Source organism: Martes martes (assembly GCF_963455335.1).
Source record: "Martes martes genome assembly, chromosome: 12".
Taxonomy (NCBI): domain Eukaryota; kingdom Metazoa; phylum Chordata; class Mammalia; order Carnivora; family Mustelidae; genus Martes; species Martes martes.
This window is the reverse complement of record NC_137900.1, coordinates 15,339,100-15,357,501: the sequence shown is the minus strand read 5'-3', so window position 1 is coordinate 15,357,501 and position 18,402 is coordinate 15,339,100.

Genomic DNA, 18,402 nt, shown 5'->3' with positions numbered 1-18,402 from the left:
ATTTTAATTGATATGTAGTTAACAAAGAATGTGGTGATGTTCCTGGAAATTGCTGTGAAATGTGAATAAAAAATGATCAACGGGACCAACAGGCACAGCTTGTCAGGCATGTTTTTAATTTGCATTTATGTAACTTTCCTATTTCTGGGCATCCGCGTGAGGACACGTTTAAGAAATTAAAAGGGGAAATTTATTTTTCCAAAATGTTTGCTGACCTTCACAGCACAAAAACCAATGAACCCGAACTTCCGAGACGACAGACTGTCGGGAATTGTAAAGATGACTCGGGCAGTGCATTGTTCCAGCGGGAGGAGCTCAGGCCTTCCACTAACAAAAAAGTCTAAGTCAGCATTTACTTAGAAAATTTCTTTTAAAAGAGTTACGGAGGCAGTCCAGAAGTATCAATATTCCCTGTACAAACTCATATCTTTGTTCTGTTCTCTTGCTCTTGTGCCGTCTCTCTCTTTTTGAATTTCCTATAAAAGCTAAATTAGGTCTCAAGGGTTCTGCACCACTAAGCAAGGATCTCTTCTAGTCCATTGTGATGGAAGTAAATGTACTCAGGAGGGAGATGTACTTGAAGGAAAGGCTAAAGTATCTCCCTTCATTGAATTCCCTTATCTCCCACACAAGCTACCCACCCTGACTTCTCTAAATACTTGTCGTGAGTGCGCAGGCGCACACGCTCTCCAACTAGCCCTCAGCAAAATTGTGCAATAGGTAGGATATTTATCTTAAATCAACACAACCTTTCTGTGCTTGCCCCATCTCAACGCTGTCTGGAGAGGATGGAAGGAGCTTTCAAGTTTACAGGCAGGCCCTCCAGGTCTCTTTGTATACCCTATGAAAACGCATTCTTGGGAGAGGATTTGGTAAACTCATTTACCAGAGTGTAAGTGATACGGAGGCTGAATTTCTCAGTGGTATATACCTTATAATAGAATTCAGGAGCATTCAGACCCTTCTTGTGATATCTGTGACCCTTACTATATAGTTCTATGAATATAGTGTTACTGATGTGTTTGTTGTAAGACATGGGACTGTGTAGAAATACACTATAATTCTAATAAAGTGGGAGACCAGGCACAGTGTCAGGGACAGATCTATTCAATTTTAGAATCACCAAGGACATTCCAGGGCAGGATTTTGGAATCACATGGTCCTGAGGTAGAATCCCAGTGTGTGCACCTTACACCTGTTTGGTTTTAGGCAGGTTACATAGTCTATAAAAACTTCCGATCCCTCTATAACCAAAACAAGAAAAGCAATACTGGTAACAAAGCATAGCTTTAAAGGCATGAATCCATGGGCTTGAAAGCTGGAGGTACCCTGGAGACAATCTTATTTAGAGATGAGGAGCTCAGCCGAAGGGGTGACTTTCCTAGTATACACAGTCAATTAAGGGTAGCAAAATGCCTCTCGATTTAAATTCTAGAACTCCTTCCATGAGGTCCTCAGAAGACAGTCTGTATTTGGTAAGACAGAAAATTATCCTTGGGTTGGATACTACTTGCTCTCGGGTATGAGCCACACATTCTCGAATCAAGACAAGTTGCCTCAGAGCCAAGCGCAGTGTACGGTCACTGGTGGCGATTTTTTTAAATGAATGTCTATCATAGAAAGATATGCTTTTAAGTGACTTCGAATGATCATCTTCTCATCCCAGCTGTTCAACTAGTGGCGATGAGAAAGGGCATTTTAACACTGGTTGTGACACAAAGAGAAAGACCAACCAGAGCGTTTTTCCCTAGACCGCACACCTAGCTCTGGCCTGGCTAGTGTCAGGTAGGTATCTGAAGGTCAAGGCACCCTGGTGAGTGCCTCTGAGACAGACAAGACAGACTAACAGTAGGATATCAGCTTGCAGCATTCTCTGGGTAAGTGAGTGATGGGAGAGGGGAGAGCACAGCTGTTAGAACCCTAGATTGGAATCCCAGCTCCTCCAGGTACCATCTGGGCAACTGTGGACAAGTTACTTAACTTCTCTGTGCTTCATTTACCTCAATTGTATAACTAGGATAAAAACAAACAAACAAAAAAAACCCCCAAAACTACTAATTTCAAGGATCTATTCTAATGATCAACTGAAGTAATTAATATAAAATGCTCACAAAAATGTCAAGAACATCATAAGTGATCAATAAGAATTAACTGTGATGATGAAGAAATATAGACTCATGACAGGGGAACTTGGACCTTATACCACATTTATATTTATGTAACATTATTTCACACGATCAGTAGTAAAATGTAGTGGCATTTAAAAAATAAATTTCTTTACTTTTTTTTGGGAATTGAACCCTAAAGAGTAAAATAATGGTTTTTGAAAATGTCCACTCTTTTTAAGAATACCAGGTTAGCTTTTTTTTTAGTTAGAAATGTCCAGTAAGAAAATATATATGCATATATATTTTTTTTTTCCTAGATTCAAAAATGTTCATCAAATGCCTTTCAAACATTACGGCTTTTATCTAAATAAAACTTTGCATTCAGAAATAGGTTCTGCCTGAGAAAGCAGGTTTTGGACTGCTAACAAGGTGCTAATATCTACACCACAGCACTGTACTTTTCTGCCAACTGACTCGGTTTGTATTTAATTAGACCATCAGATGCTGGGCTGAGTATAGTGCAAGTTACATAAGTCTCACAATTTAGATCTTCCGATGACAGTACCTTCCGTTATGGCAGAAAACACCACTGAAATTATCACCCTCCTGATGGAGAATCTTAAAAATGAAATGATGAACACAAGCATTTGTTTAAGATGAAATGATGGAGAATTTGATTTTTTAAAAAAATTTCACATGCATTTTGTAGGTGTTTATTTAAAAGTAGATGCACATGAAATTTTTGAGGAGTTTTTCCTAATGGAAAGCCTAATTTTTAGCGGAAAAAGAGGAAAAATTAAACTATTTTAGATCCCTTGTGAGATCTTTATAGGTTGTGATAAAATAAAATACTGAGTAGCTCCTTTAAGAGTGGCAAGTTCCTTCAGTTCTCCAAAAGAACAGATCAACCCTTCTTAGCTATCGGGGGAAAAAACCCATGATGGATATAATATTTAGCGAGATGGTGTATAGGGAAATATTGCAATTTGTATCTGATAAATGTTGTCTATAAGATTTTTCAACTGATTGTGCTAAACAAATGTATATAAGTATTAGGGAGAAAAAGCACCAGACCATCATAACAATCTTAAATTTCTTCTAATTGGACACAGCGTTATATTCAGTCAATGTTTTGACATCAAGTTCACTAGGTACATTAAGACCAGTTAGGTGAGAGTGAGGACACTTACTAGGAGAAGTTTTAAGGGGAGCAACTGACATGTCAGCTAAACCTGGTGACACGGGCATAAGCCACACCACGCCTCCAGACCTCCCCTCTTTTATCTTGTGACCCCTAAATTGTCAAGAGGCAAATTTTAAATGCCAAAGCAGTCAGCAGTCATATATTTCAGTTTTTTAAAAGTTCAAACACTAGGCCCCCAACCTCAGTTCATCTTGGGACAATAAACGTCTTAATTTGGAACTCCAGTGGCTCTCGGTTCTCACCTCAGTCTGACCAAATTTCTACTTCCTAGTGAGAACTCCCTGGGAAAATAATGCATCTGTTATAGATGTGGGTCTGAGTCTCTCTGAGCCTCAGCTTTCTCATCTGCAGTATGGACATAACAGTACTTTACATCTTTTAGTGACAAAAATTTACAGGGACTGACTAGGAAAGCGCTATGCTGAGCACTTCATAACATTATCTCATGTAATTTACCCCGCCATGCAACTATTGTTTATCTTCATTTTACAAAAGAAACTGAGGACCAGAAAAGTTAAGTAATTTGCCCAAGGCCACACAGTACATACACAGGCTGCACTGGACCCTGACTGTCTCACTTTAATGCCTGAAATTATAACTAGCCCCCTAAGGGGTCAAGGACCTACTGTAGTAGCTGACACATAGTCAGGATTTAGTAAATGTTAGTTTCTTCTCTTACACTTTGATTCATGTGATGTGGTATACAATACAATTTCTGCCTTATAATTCTGCCCTCAAGCTTTTGTCTATTCTGTCCTTCTGCCTGAGAAGTTCCTCTGTGATTCCTTGCTAATACAATTCTACATAATCTGAAGGTTTAGTTCAAGTGACTACCCATAAAACTCATCCTAATCACTGTAACACGGACTTTCTCAATAGCTTTTACCTGCTAAGGAACTCATCTAGCCTCTCCCTGAACTCATTTGAACTCATCTAGCCTCACCTGTTAAAGAACCCTTTGGCAATGTGTTGTGCTCCTAGTTATAACTCACATCTGTCCTTTTGGGACCCCAGGGGTTCACTTCTCATGAAAGGCGACAGCATTTTGCATTGACTAAGAACACAGACTCAGGCAGTAGCCTGCCTGGGCCTGAATCCCACTACTGCCCTTTGCTAGATGTGTGACTTTGGATGAGCTACTCTACCCTTCTGTATCTCCGTTCTTTTACCTATCAAATGGCCCTCATAACAGACACTATTTTATCATTTTGTTGTGAGAATTCACTGAGTTAAATTTGTTGGGAATTAGAACTAAACACAATATATTGTAAGTGCTGTAAAATACTTATTTTTTTAATAAACAAATTTTATTCATTGGGTATTTTCCAACAACTACATAATGTTTAGAACCTACTAGATATGTCAAATATTTTTTCATCGGTTAGCTAACCGGTCAATATTTGAGTTACCTTTGCTTATCCATAATTAATTTGAAGTTTCAGTTACCAATTAATGCATGAAGAAGGGAAAGTATTTGGAGTCAGAGATTCCAAGTTTTGTGACCTCAAGTGGCTCAAAATATAGAGAGGATAAACATGTAAGAAATTATACTTGAATATTAATTAGTCACTCAATATGGGAATGTGTATAAATAATATACTGCAGACTCTTTCTATTAATGGTGGCCAAGCTGCCTCACACTTCTTAGAAATGGGTCTCCTTGGCTAATATCTAAACTCTAGGAGGTTTACAATTCTTTTCTTATCCTCCTCTTTAAAAAAAAAAAATATTTTATTTATTTATTTGACAGAGAGAGAAAGCATGAGGAGGGGGAGCAGGAGAGGGTGAAGCAGGTACCCAGTGAGCAGGAAGCCGACGCAGGGCTCAAAACCAGGACCCTGGGATCATGACCTGAGCTGAAGGCATACACTTAACTGACCGAGCCACCCAGGCACCCCTTCTTATTCTCTTATATAGTGCATTGTATTTCAGCATATTTTTAATATAGTATGATTCTCCCAGTGATTGAATACTTTCATTTATTCAACATTTATTGGATGTCAGGATTTGTGCTGGGTGACGGGAATACACAGTTCAAGAAAACGTGGATCCTTTCCTCAGGGACTTGACAGTACAAGTTGCAGTTAGCAAACTATTGCCCACCCAAATCTAGCCTGACGCCTATTTTTGTAAATAAAGTTTTATTGGAACATACCATTATCATTCATTTACATATGGACTCTGGCTCCTTTCATGTTAAAATGTCAGAGTTGAGCAGTTGCAGCAGAGAACACATGGGTCATAAAATTTGAAATATTAAGTAGTGGGGGTTTTATAGAAAAAGTTTAGTGGCTCCTGGTCTGGTGGAATGTACTGAAGTGCCTTATTTTAAGAAGGATATATGAGGTTGGTGGTCATCTAGAACTCCTCCCTCCCTCCCTCCTTTCCTTCCTTCATCAGAGAGAACGAGAGAGAGAGCGCGCGCACGTGTGCGTGCACAAGCAGGGGGAGTGACAGGCAGAGGGAGAAGCAGGCTCCTCACTGAGCAAGGAAGCAGACGTTTAACCACCTGAGCCACCCAGGCGTCCAGGTCATCTAGAACTTCTACACAGAACTGTTACTTTAGAAACCTGAGTGAAATGAACAGTTGGTTATTGTCCAAAGCCTCTCAGAAATGACTGTGTCCATTATCTATGAAAAATGAATAGAGACCAGTGTATCATTCTTGGTTCTTCTTCAAGTTTGAGACAGTTATTGCCTAGGTACTCAATCTAATGTAGTTCCTAAGCAATTAGGGTATCAGGTTAACACGGACCTGAAAAAACCTGGTGGATCCTCATGGGTCCTGGTGCATTCCCTTCTACTAGGACTTTTGTAAAAACACACTCTACAGTTCACACTATACAACTGCAAAGGATGTAATTTCTGAGGCATATTTAAGTAAAAATTACGAATTTCTCCTTAAATATATTAATGACATTGTAATCTCAAAATGTTTTGGTATCCATATCATACATTAGAAAATGGATAAATAACGCTTCTCTAACAGGAATTTTATAACGTATATTTTCCTCCTTAAATTTGTACTTCCATTTCACCTCCCCTTTCCAGAATTTTATTCTAGTGCCGACATTTTCATGTTTGAAAGGCTTTTTATCACTGGGTTATACTTCCCAGAAAGAAAAATATGTTTATATACTTAAATTTAGCTTCCCTCCCCCAACAAAATGCCCCTGTCTTGGACATGGGTTCTGAGTGGTAATATTTCCTCTGGATTGATTTATTGCTACTGTTATCACTATGACACAATGGATACACATTACACAAAGATATAGCAAATTTTATATTTATTAAACATAAAAATAAATATTTAAAGGAAATTTATTTCTTAATAAGCCAGATGGGGCTTTTTTCCCCTTCCACTTAATTCTGGTATCTATGCTTGTCTATTACTTACTACTAGGATATAATAGGGCTTAGCGTCACTTCCCTTCCCATTTTTGTTTTTAGAAATGTGGTAAGTGTTGAAAAATGTATCCACATAAATATGTAGATAGAAGTGAAACTAATTTTGCTGTAGCAATTTAGCTCACTTCTTTAAACTCCTTTTGAAACATATACCTTAAATCACACAGCGTTCTATCATCAAAAACTATTTTTAATGATTTAAAATAACTGATAATTTGGTTAGATCTTCCTCCAATTTTGTTGAAAGTAAAGAAACGGAAACTACCTGACTTGTAAAAGGATGTTTTGCCCCTTCATTAGAATCATTTTACTTTCTCAGCATCCAAATCAACACTTCAAATTGTCTCTTTGTTTTAGGGCAATGGCAATTTTTCCATCTTGGGAACCACAGATAACACACGACATGATCTGAAATGAATGAGAGTTTGGTCTCTTGTGGAGTGGAAGTGGGGTTACTGTGTAAGGGGAAGTGGGAGAGAGGAGCCAGCTTTCTCAGAGAATACATATGAAAACTGAGGACTTGGAAAGTCAGGCTTTTTAGAAAGCCTTCATGGACTCCTAGGGCAGGGTTTCTCGATCCCAGCATTATGGACATTTGTGACAGAATAATTCTTTGTTTTGGGAGCTATCCTGTACATTGGAGAATGTTTATTGACATTCCTGACATTTATTGACTGGATGCCAGCAGCATGTCCCCAGTTGTGGCAATCTCTAGACATATCTCCGGGGAGGCGAAACCACCATCTGTTTCGAACCACGGCCCCAGAAGTTTAAGGACCCATGAACAAAGACTACCTCGGCAGTGAACATCATATTGGAATCCTGTCCTACTGGGTACCAATGAGTCTCCAATAGGTTCAAGGGCAAATCGGGACTCCTTATCTACCGCAGAGCATATGAATATTTACAAATTTCCTACAACCTCACCAAGAGAAATCAATTAATCATCTAGCTGCTTATATTTTGAGACTTGAGTATGTCTGTGTTAGTGTTCTTTTTTAACATCTGCAGGAATTGTAAAACCCCACATTATTATCAGGAAATACATATGGGCTAATTTAGTGGAGGTAAAAATGAAGGCAAGTCAATTAATGTTTCTCCATGAGCACCCTAATCTTTCCTATAATATTTGAAATAAAGTATGTCTAAAATTAATATGAGCCTTCAGAGACAAAAAGGGCAATATTCACTCCTCTTTAGAGGGAGGGAGGGGGGAGAGGGGCCGGGGGTGAAAGGGAGAGAGAGAGAGAGAGAGAGTCTTAAGTATGTTCCACACTCCAGTATGGAGCCCAACGTGGTAGGCTTAATCTCACAACCTTAGGATCATGACCTGAGCCAAAATCCCACTGAGCCACCCAGGTGCCCCCACGTTGTTGCAATTCTTTAACGAGTGAGGGCTGCACTCTTTCTCACCAAATGTTTATTAGGCATTCACATTTCCTCTGTTATGGGAGACAGTTTATGTTTTTGACTGGGGACAATCTTTGAAAGCATTGAAATCCTGTTCTTAAATGTTAAGAAGGGCTCTGTTTATGTTTGGGGGTTTCCTCTGGGCCAGCTCCCCAAGGCATGTTCCCACTTGTCCTTGTCCTGCACATCTCGTGCCAATGCTGGGTGGATGACTGAGAACTACAGAGCGCTCAACCCGGGCTGGAAATTATTATACATTTTACCTGCTATTACATTTGTAAAGACATGACCCTGCATCTGTCAGCTCCTCTCAGGTTTACATAGTTCCTTTTTGTAATGTTTTCAGAATTTTCCTTACGAGCAGCTACCAAACAAAGACTGACAGAATTAATAAGCATGATGAAATGGGTCCCTATTTCTAAAAGACAGAGTAAGCAAAGCAGGTATTCTACATGTGGTAAAACAGAGAGAATCACCTGAGATAAGTCTACACTTTGTCCCAATATATTATTAAGCACATTAGGTACAAAATATAAGATCAAGACAACGCAATGAGAATTGTGGTGCAGTCCATTTTCCTGCTAATAGTATCTGCAGTCAGATTTAGTCTAGTGTGGGAGTCAGGACCATTATATAATAAGATCAATTCGAGTCCTGGAGAATAAACAACAGGATAGGACAGTGTTTCGAGCTATGTGTTATGGCATAGCTTACTGAAGAGGACTGAAAAATCAATGGTGGTGAACTAATAATTGTGTTTTTAAGGAAATATAAACGGACTTCACTTGAAAGCATAAAAATTAACCATATAAATGGTAGCTTGATGCAAGGAATATTATGTTTCAGCCAAAATGCAAAACACATTACATTGCAGTATTGTTAAGGCAGAGCAGAACTCTATAATTATTTAGAATTAATGCCTAACTTATTTTTTTTTCTTTATATGTTTGGGCACAATTAAACAGGCTCCTTCTTAGGTTGTCAAGGTTCCTTCCTTAAGAAGATATGTTATGCTTGTACAAGACATATTATTGGACAGGATGATAATAGGCCTTTGATACAAATAATGTGCTGAGTAGACTTTCAATCCAGGTCAATCACAAAATTAATTAAACTCAGGTGGGTAAATGGTGGTACGTTTGGCTATTCAACCCATTCCTTTGCTTGAAATGCTCATGGCCGAATATAGATAACTCTCCTCTTGACAAACATAAACATCGTAAGAGAAAATCGACAAATGGGTAGCTTAACATTATAAACTGTAACGTAAGTGCATGTTGGTTACTGAATGAAGAGGAATTTAATATTTAATTGTTTTGTCAAAAAATGTATTAACCTTTACAAACACTATTTTCACTCATTCATAAAAAAATGATTTATGATTAAATCTGTAATAAAACCATAGAACGTTCATCATTGCATTCAGGAAGCCCAGTTTCATCCATGGAACATAACAAACCACTTTAAAACAGCAGTTTTCATTCATGTCATATAAGGCTGTCAAATTAAAAGTATTTCTTATAATAGGCTGTTATCCAAGAAATCCATTTCACTTCACATTATGTGCTGAGACTGACAGATGGATCCCCTTAGAATCTGAAAGTAGATTCTGCCCCTTGATGTCTCCCTTTCAGTGTCTCTCAAACAGGTTTGACAACAGCAAAGTATTTGTGAGCAGAGAAATCAAATTCAGGAGGATCTTAGATTCCTTTTTGTGTCCTCCTGCCAATAACTTCATGACCACAAAGTTGGGTTTGGCAAACTTTAAAATTCTATTGACCTCATGATCTGGGTTTGGGATATTTTCCAGGATCATTTTTGTTCTAGTAGTTTTTATCACTACTTCTGGTAAAATTGTTTCCTCCTTTGAAGAAGATGCAGATAAGGTTAGGATCTTAGTGGAGGAAAGGCTGTAAATATACAATTTTACTCAAAATATGAAATCTTCATAAAATAAGGTATTTGGGTTTATGAAATTAAATTTTAGAAACTTTGAGAAAAATTTACTCTATATATTTTGAATTTGTTATGATTTTTTACTGGATAGTGTCTATTCAGAATCTGTAGATATGTCCATAATACTTATATTAATTTTTCCTGAGATCGGTAAATGTCATTATCATTATTTTCAGAGTAAAAACAGTGGAGAAGCATTGTTTGCCCAAGGGGATCTTCGGATTGAGTGAAAAACAATTTTGCTTTACTCTTTGCTATAATTTATATGGCCAAAACACTCATGAGAGTTTTTGTAAAAAGTTTTATCTTGAGGGCCAATGCTGGTCAAATAGTAGTGGGGTGTATCTGCACCTAGTGAGTATAATTCGGTAATTGATTAGTCTGCTGTGTAACTATGTCTCCAATGGGTGCAGCTGTGGCAAAAAGAAGAAGGAAAAAAAAAAAAAAAAGTAAAGCCTAAGAAAGAAAACACAGAGTAACAAAAACAGAACTGGACTCAAAGTCAGAAGCCCTCAATTGAAGTCAAGTTCTTGTCTCAAACTCTTTAACAAATAATTATGGCCAAGTCATCTATTTTTCTCATTTAGGAAAAAAGGATGTAATCAACAGTGGAGATCTGAGAAATTCAAACGAAACAAAAATTATCTAGGGAACTCTTAAGGAATTTTATTAGAAAGACCACTTTTCTTGTGACTGTTATCTTAGAGGACATCGCCTATTATATATTGGAAGTACTCAGTAATCAAGATTTGTTGAATCACATTTAAGCAACAATCCACTGCTAGGGGTCAGCTACAACTTTGTCATGTGTTTTCTTTTACTTTTTTTGGTCATTGTACTATGATAAAAGAAAGTCTTTGTTTGACCGAAACAACACTCATGAAAACCATGTTAGATAACCTTTCGAAAGTCATTAATGAAATTGCAGTTGAAAGAAATTCAGAATCAATTTATTTCATTACAAAAGAACACTTTCTACAACAAATAAAATAAATTCTAACTAACTCTGACATGGGTGGCAGCCAGAACTGACCTTCAATAATATTAGTAAACAAAACAAAATAAACAAAAGCACAACTGGAAAGGTGTTAGTGCTACCTTATTAGCATGCTTATTAGCATGCTTATTTTTGAGCTGTCTTTGGAAAGACTCCTTTCCTTTGTTCCTTTGGTACTTAGCGCTTTTTTTTTTTCCTAATCTCAAGAATGAAAATATATGTGCAAGGGTGGAAGTGCTTAGAATTAACCCTTTTGAAAGGTAGTCAGCATTTAAAAGAAAAAAAAAAAAGGAATACTAGACTGTTTGTTCTAAACTTAATTTTAGAGCAAACTGACAAATAGGTTAGGATCCTAAAAATTTCAAAATGAATTTATCTAAACTATTTTGTAAAAAACCAGATTACTGCCAAGAAGCACTGCACCTTAATGATACGATGTGTTTTTCCTGAACAAATGTTCCTCTATTTAAGCAGACTGTGTGGCATTTGCTCATATTCAATAACTGCGGAAATTTGGAACAAGGTTTCTTCTTCTTCTTCTTCTTCTTTTTTTTTTTTTTTTTTTAAGAGAAAGTGTTTAATTCCTTTGCTATGTGCCAGGCACAACTTATGTACAAGTTAATAGGAAATACTCTGTGTAATAATTTTATTATTTGACCTGACAATAAAAATGATAGCCAATTATTCATTAGCAACTCAACATGTCTAAGTTGTTTCGAGTTGTGTGTTATTGTCTGATTCTGGGATCTGGAAGCCTGCAGCTGCTGGATGGTAACATATGACTTGCATGTTCACTGTAGCTCAAGCGAACACTGAAATTTTTACTTGGGAAATTTAGAATAGGGGTCTAATTCATTGCTAATGCAGTATTCTGAAACGCATATGAAGTACTTTTATGATCCATGCCTTGGGCAGCTGAAATTAAACGTATTTCGAATGCAGCTCAATAAATAACTAGTTACAATTATTTTCATTACACTGTTTAGGCAAATAAAAATAGTACTACTGTCTGAATTTCCTAGTCTCAGAATTAATTACAGGCAACACACATTCTGATCCTATTTAACAAGATGATCTTTAAATAGTCTTTTTAATGGAAAGATCAAAATAGTGGTTTAATGTTTACTAAGTACTAGGCATATTTCCGTAACAGCCAGATTGAAAATCTAGACTCATATTACATATGTCACTTCAAGTAAAACCACTGCACTCCACAAAGATTCAGTCTACATTCACCATCCAGAAAAGCACACTGGCCCTCGCATATCAAGAAGTGGACCTACGTGTCCATTGTCCTAGCATTGCATAGCAGCACCTCACAGAGCAGTAGAGAGGTGAGGGAGGGGGTGTCCAGAAAAACAGGTGCCTTATTAAATAACTCTTCAATCAAAGCTTCTAAACTTAGAGGGGTCTTTGTGTGCCCTCTCTTCCAACCTTTTTAGAAAAGCTCCAAAAAATGGGGTCATTAAGCCCTTTCTTGAATTCTTTGAGGCCCAAGAAATACACAGATCAAGTACCACAGCCATTATATTATCATTGGAAGAGCACTATTCTCTGTCTAATAAATTCCAATTAATAATCAGCATTTTAAGAAATACATCTATTACTCAAGACTGAAAACTTGTGCTAATGTGGAGGGCTGCCTGGAAGTCTCAAATGGTGAAATTCACTTTGTGAATTCCCCCCAACCCAGGGTCTAGTTTTCAACTTTGTAGGCTCAGAAACTTGATCTCACCAGAGTTTCAGAGTGGATTAGATCTTTGTATGAGAAACCAAATGAAGTAAGCCCACAAGAGCTAATGTGTAAGACCAGAATGCCAAATTATCAATTCAAAATGAAGAGGCTGATGGCAAACTGCTGGGGATACATGTCTCAGTCTGATCAGTGATTTACCTGGGCAGATAGTGCTGGGCAGGGAGGGCACAGCCAATTGTTGATACATATACACATTTTTCTTACTACTTAGGAGGCCAGGAATTTTCCCTCTTTAAATGTGCTTAAGAGAAAGAAAAGCTCAAAAGTCAGCAAGACCATTATGTGTTGATTTTATTGTTTAATTTTCAGAGTTCAATCTTATATCCAAGTTCTTGGAATGGAAGAATTTGAGGAATATCACTATGGCCCTTGGATACTGCTGACATACCCTATTACTTCAGTAGATTTTATTCTCTCTAATATCCAGTAATCTAAGGTACTTTCTAGAGCAGATATCACTACTTTCCGGAATAACCTTAAATGTTAAAAAAAAAAAAAAAAGGACAGTTTGTATCAGCCATTTTCTTATTTGACAAAAATAAGAATTTCTCTTATAAAAACAAATGTATCAGGACACTGTAAGGTGTTTTCCTCTTTTTTTTTTTTTTTCCTTTCCCTGGTGCTCTGTTGTTGTTGTTGTTTTAACAAGCTATATTCTTACAAAAATATTTGTCTCCTTTAGTGTAAGGAGATTCTTTTTGTAATTTAAAATTACCTTAGACCAACCTACCTCCCTTTCTTCCTTCCTTTCTTTCTTTTTTAAAGATTTCATTTTTTTAATTTGAAAGACAGTACGAGACAGGGCAGAGAGCACAAGCAGGGGTGGGGGGCAGGGGCAGAGGGAGAGGGAGAAACAGACTCCCCACTGAGCAGGAGCGCAATGCAGGTCTAGATCCCAGGACCCAATTTCAGGACCTGAGCCAAAGGCAAATGCTTAACCCACTGAGCCACCCAAGTGCCCCTAGAGGTTTCTTTTTGTAATTTAAAATTTTCTTTCTGTAATTTAGAATTACCTTAGAGGTTTTTTCAAATTGTCACTTGAAAATCATTTTACTACTAAAAGTTTTATATGAAAACAATACTACTACTTGTTCTACATCAGGATATGTTCTTTTCGGGAATTCTACTTTGATAAACTAAATTTCACATAGTACCAACTTAAGACACTGGGGAATGCAGCAAACAATGATTCAATAAACTTCATTTACGATGAACAAATCAACCAAATTTGGACTTCTGCTTATCTTTAGGGAACCATCACAAATATCTCTTCCCCCGGGAGAGCTGTTCTGAATATGTCTCCACTGCATTCTGTTCTGCTTTGCTTTGACCATAGCTTTGACTCATCACTTGTTTTCCAACTTGGGCATTCTTTTTTTTTTTTTTTCTTCTTTTTTTTTTTCCCCAACTTGGGCATTCTTAGGGCTCAGTTCTATGCACTCCTTTGAGTAGATCCTCAGTAAATCCTGAATAAATAAATGTCAATCACATACACTTCTATTCGTGTATATATATGTCTGTAAAAGATGAAATCTTAGAGCCTATCCTTTTTATAATTAAAAATGAAAACTGAAACTGAATATCTTATTCTCATACTTGAGAGTATTTCTTACTTTGCACTCCAAGAAATGAGTTGATCCGTGAGTTTGACAGTTTTTAGAATAGGGGAGAATCAAACTTAGTCTGTTCCAAATAAAGAAAGACATTTGTACTTGAAAGTGATATTTAAAAAACAGAAGATTAAAATAAAATATTTTATCAGGTTTTTTTGTTTTTATTTTTTTGTGGCCAGTAATACTTATTTACTCCATGCCAAGTAAGGACTATAAATGCCAAGGCCTTTTTAAAAAGCCTTTGTTGTTTCCTTTTTAAGGATGATTTTGTGTCCAAATTCAGAGAATACCTATCATATTTATGATTAAATATTAAAATATTGCATATCTGCTGTTGTCACATGATCCCAACATAATTCTAATGAAATTCAGGTAATGAATGTAACAGTCTTTAATGAAGGGTGCTTTACTGAATAGTCATAAGAAAATTGTTAAAAATAGAATTTAAATTGACTTGTAATATTCATTGGAAAAAAGCTTTACTATGAGATAAATTCTATGTAGCGATTTTCTTTATAAGCAACCCAAATCTTTCATATACCCTACGGTACCAGGATATTGGGGCTCACGTGAGCACAAAGTGATAACTAGTAACAAAAAACACAATTCAGTAAACAATCAGATTAATTTTCCCTTTCTTTGCTGATGTCTATAATTCCTCTGAATTAGAGAAATATAACCCAGGACCACATGATATAACTAATCACACACAAAAATGACATCAACAAATATTCTTTTTAGCAAAGTAATTTACAAAGCATACCCAGCCAGTTAAATAAGATATTCATGATGTAGAGGTGAAAATGCTTAAGTCGAAACAAATTATCTTTGCTCTTTTATAAGGGTATGTTTAAGTTTTTAGCCTCATGCTTTGAAGAAAGGTGACATGTTCGTTTTGGCCTTTGTAAGAGCCTGCCTAAGCCAAGAACATCCCAATTTAATTTTAAAACAAAACTTATCACATAATTATAATAATTATTATAAAGTTAGAGTTTGTTTCCAATATTTAAGAAATAAGCACTAATGAAGAAAAATGCATGTTATATTAAGTATAAAGCAGTATACCTTCCAAGTGTTATTTTTAAATGCTTTCAATCCTTACTCTGCAAAGTATTAAGCAATGTAGGTAAAATATATATACTGAATACCATTTTTGACTCCTCAGATAAGCATGACTCAAACTGCACTTGTTAAGGGGAAAATAAATCTAGGACTTGAAATATTGATGGGCACAGAAATATATTTTAAAGGTGACCAGAGCAAGCCAAAAGTTCTACGTGGCTTGCAATGCATAATAATTTTGGGACACTATGATCACAATATTTCTTTTCATAAGAATCCACCCCCTCAATGCCATTAGTTAACCACATGGTTATTATATTTAGCTTGATTCACTATAAATGCCGTTATAACACCTGTGGTTTCCCTCATTAAGAAATGAATGGATGGGGTCAGGGGTTGAAAGGGCAGCATATGCGCTATGAAAGAACTAGTTAACATAGCCTATTATATTGGTGCACTGGTAAATCTCATTTCTATTCATCAGATGATTACTTCAATCAATATTTATTCCTCTATGCTCCCTTTGTCTTGTGCTACAAAAGAGGCATCCTTCAATTCATGGCATAAGCCTTGTTAGCTATGAATTTGTAGCTTAATTTGAGAGGGAATATTTTATTTATTTGGCAGTCCTGAATTCTTTGATTCCTTTTCTCTCCAATTATCATTAGGTAGTATAATGGAGTTTTGTGTAGATTATTTATAAATAGATGCTATTAACAGTTTCTTTTTATGCGACTCAAGTACCACATGTATTCATTTCTTCCTTTTGAATGCTCTGGAAAGTTGCGTCTGTTTCTCTAAATATGTTTGAATTTGGAAGTCTGGATTGTGAAAGCAAAGATAAGAATGATTTTCTCTCTCAAATATTCATTCTTCTTGTCTGAGTGGGTGGTTATAGGCACATACATATACATATTGTGTATCAGTGTGTATCAACAGACGCCTCCAAAGACTGCTATTATCTGCTAGGGATTCTGTTAAGTCAGAGATTCTATTCAAAGTAAGATAAATATTTGCAAGAAGCTGTAATTGAAAGATGATTACAAAATTACAGGAATAATACTTTATGTGTAGCGCACTCATTTTATCAAAGGTCATTATTCATTACATTACAAAAGACTTATTTCATTTGTCTACTTAATTTCTATCCCTTAGATAAGAATGGATGGAATAGTAAAACTACATTGAGAATAAATATTAATTATTTAGGCACAGTGTCCACTCCCTACATTTACTTTTCTGTATATTTAACATCACAATAAAATGTTTCATTAATATCAGTTACATTAAATTAATAGCGATCTAACCTAAAACTTTCAATGCCTTTGTAGAATAAATACAAAAATGATTTGGTCTTAAGAAATTCTTTTCTCAGTAATAGAATGACAGAAAAAAATATATATATACTAAGTCATCTCAATCACTAATAACTTTTGCATTAATAACATACATGCTCATCACCTTTGCTTTGTTAACAATCTGGCCAGAATTTGATAGTTTTAACTTTGGAATTAATTCTCCTATTTCCTCATATAATTATCTGTCAGGCTTAGATTTCACCAAAGTACAACAATGATGCTATTCTTCACAATTTAGAACCTTACTTTATTTACAAATTTGCAGAACACCAGCACACCTACATATGTCGAATTTTTTTAACTTGATAATTTATTAGAATCATTTCAAACTCTGTATTAACTGAATGCTATAATATGTCCTTCAAATGAGAGGTATATTATTCATTGCTGTGAAAAAATCTAGTTAATGTGTTGTGATTCACACTTCTATTTTTTTCAGACTATTGTCTGAATAAAAAACCTACAATGGCCACATGACATTTCTAAAAGGTGGACACAAGTTTGTAAAATGTGATATAATAGCTGAAAAGAAAGTTTTACTTGTCTTTTTTACCTAGAAAAACCTGAATCACGTTAAAATCCTGGTGTCAACTCTATATATGCTACTTTTAGGGGAAAAGTAGGTATTATGACACAATTCCAATGTCACTTTCATGACGACCACCCCTAAAACTTAGTACTTTCTTGGTGCTATAAAGTCCCTGTTGTGGTAAAACTAGGTTTCATGATTCTGTAACATTTAAATTTGAAATACAGTGTATTTGCATTACATACACACCAGAATAATCACTTTTAAGGCTGCTAATAGTTTAGTATTTAAAAAATAGTTACCAAAATGAGTAAATGTTAGCATTCATATTTGATGAAGATTATAAAATAAACATGTTATTTACATTAAAGCAAAGCTTCACATAAACCACTTTACTAATGATGCCAGAAATGATCTTCAAGGGTTTTCTAAACAGTATAGCTAAAGCAAAATCCAGGACTTCTAAGTTTTAAATGAATCCTAACAAAGGAGTTTTAATCTTGTATCCCTCATGTTTATGAGGCCTGCTGTTTAGTATTTCTCCCTTTATATTTCCATCCTGGTTTCCTACCTCCTGATTATCTGAACATCTAGAAAAGTAAAAAGCCTTGGTGCCACTAATACATCTCCCGAAAGCTGAGGATATCAAACACTCCTGTGTCATAAAACTTGTAGATTCACTCAGGATGATGGGGATGGGGGGAGAAAAGAGTCCCAGGTTGTAACCACCTAAGAAAATATTTTATTTTTCTGGCTTACTATTTTTTTCCAACAATACTTGAAACAGAGCTTTAGAATTTTTCTTTAAAATGTTTAAACCTTCACTTTTCTTGGAATCCAGTAAGACAGCTTACTGGATTACTTAATGAACAATTATTAATGGACTATTGACAGAGATGTCCTTCCAGCATTGTCTTTTTTTAATTGTGGAAGGTGGAATCTTGGTTAGAAATATTTAATTGGGATTTGTGGAAGAAATTAAAATGGGAATTCTGTTTAGA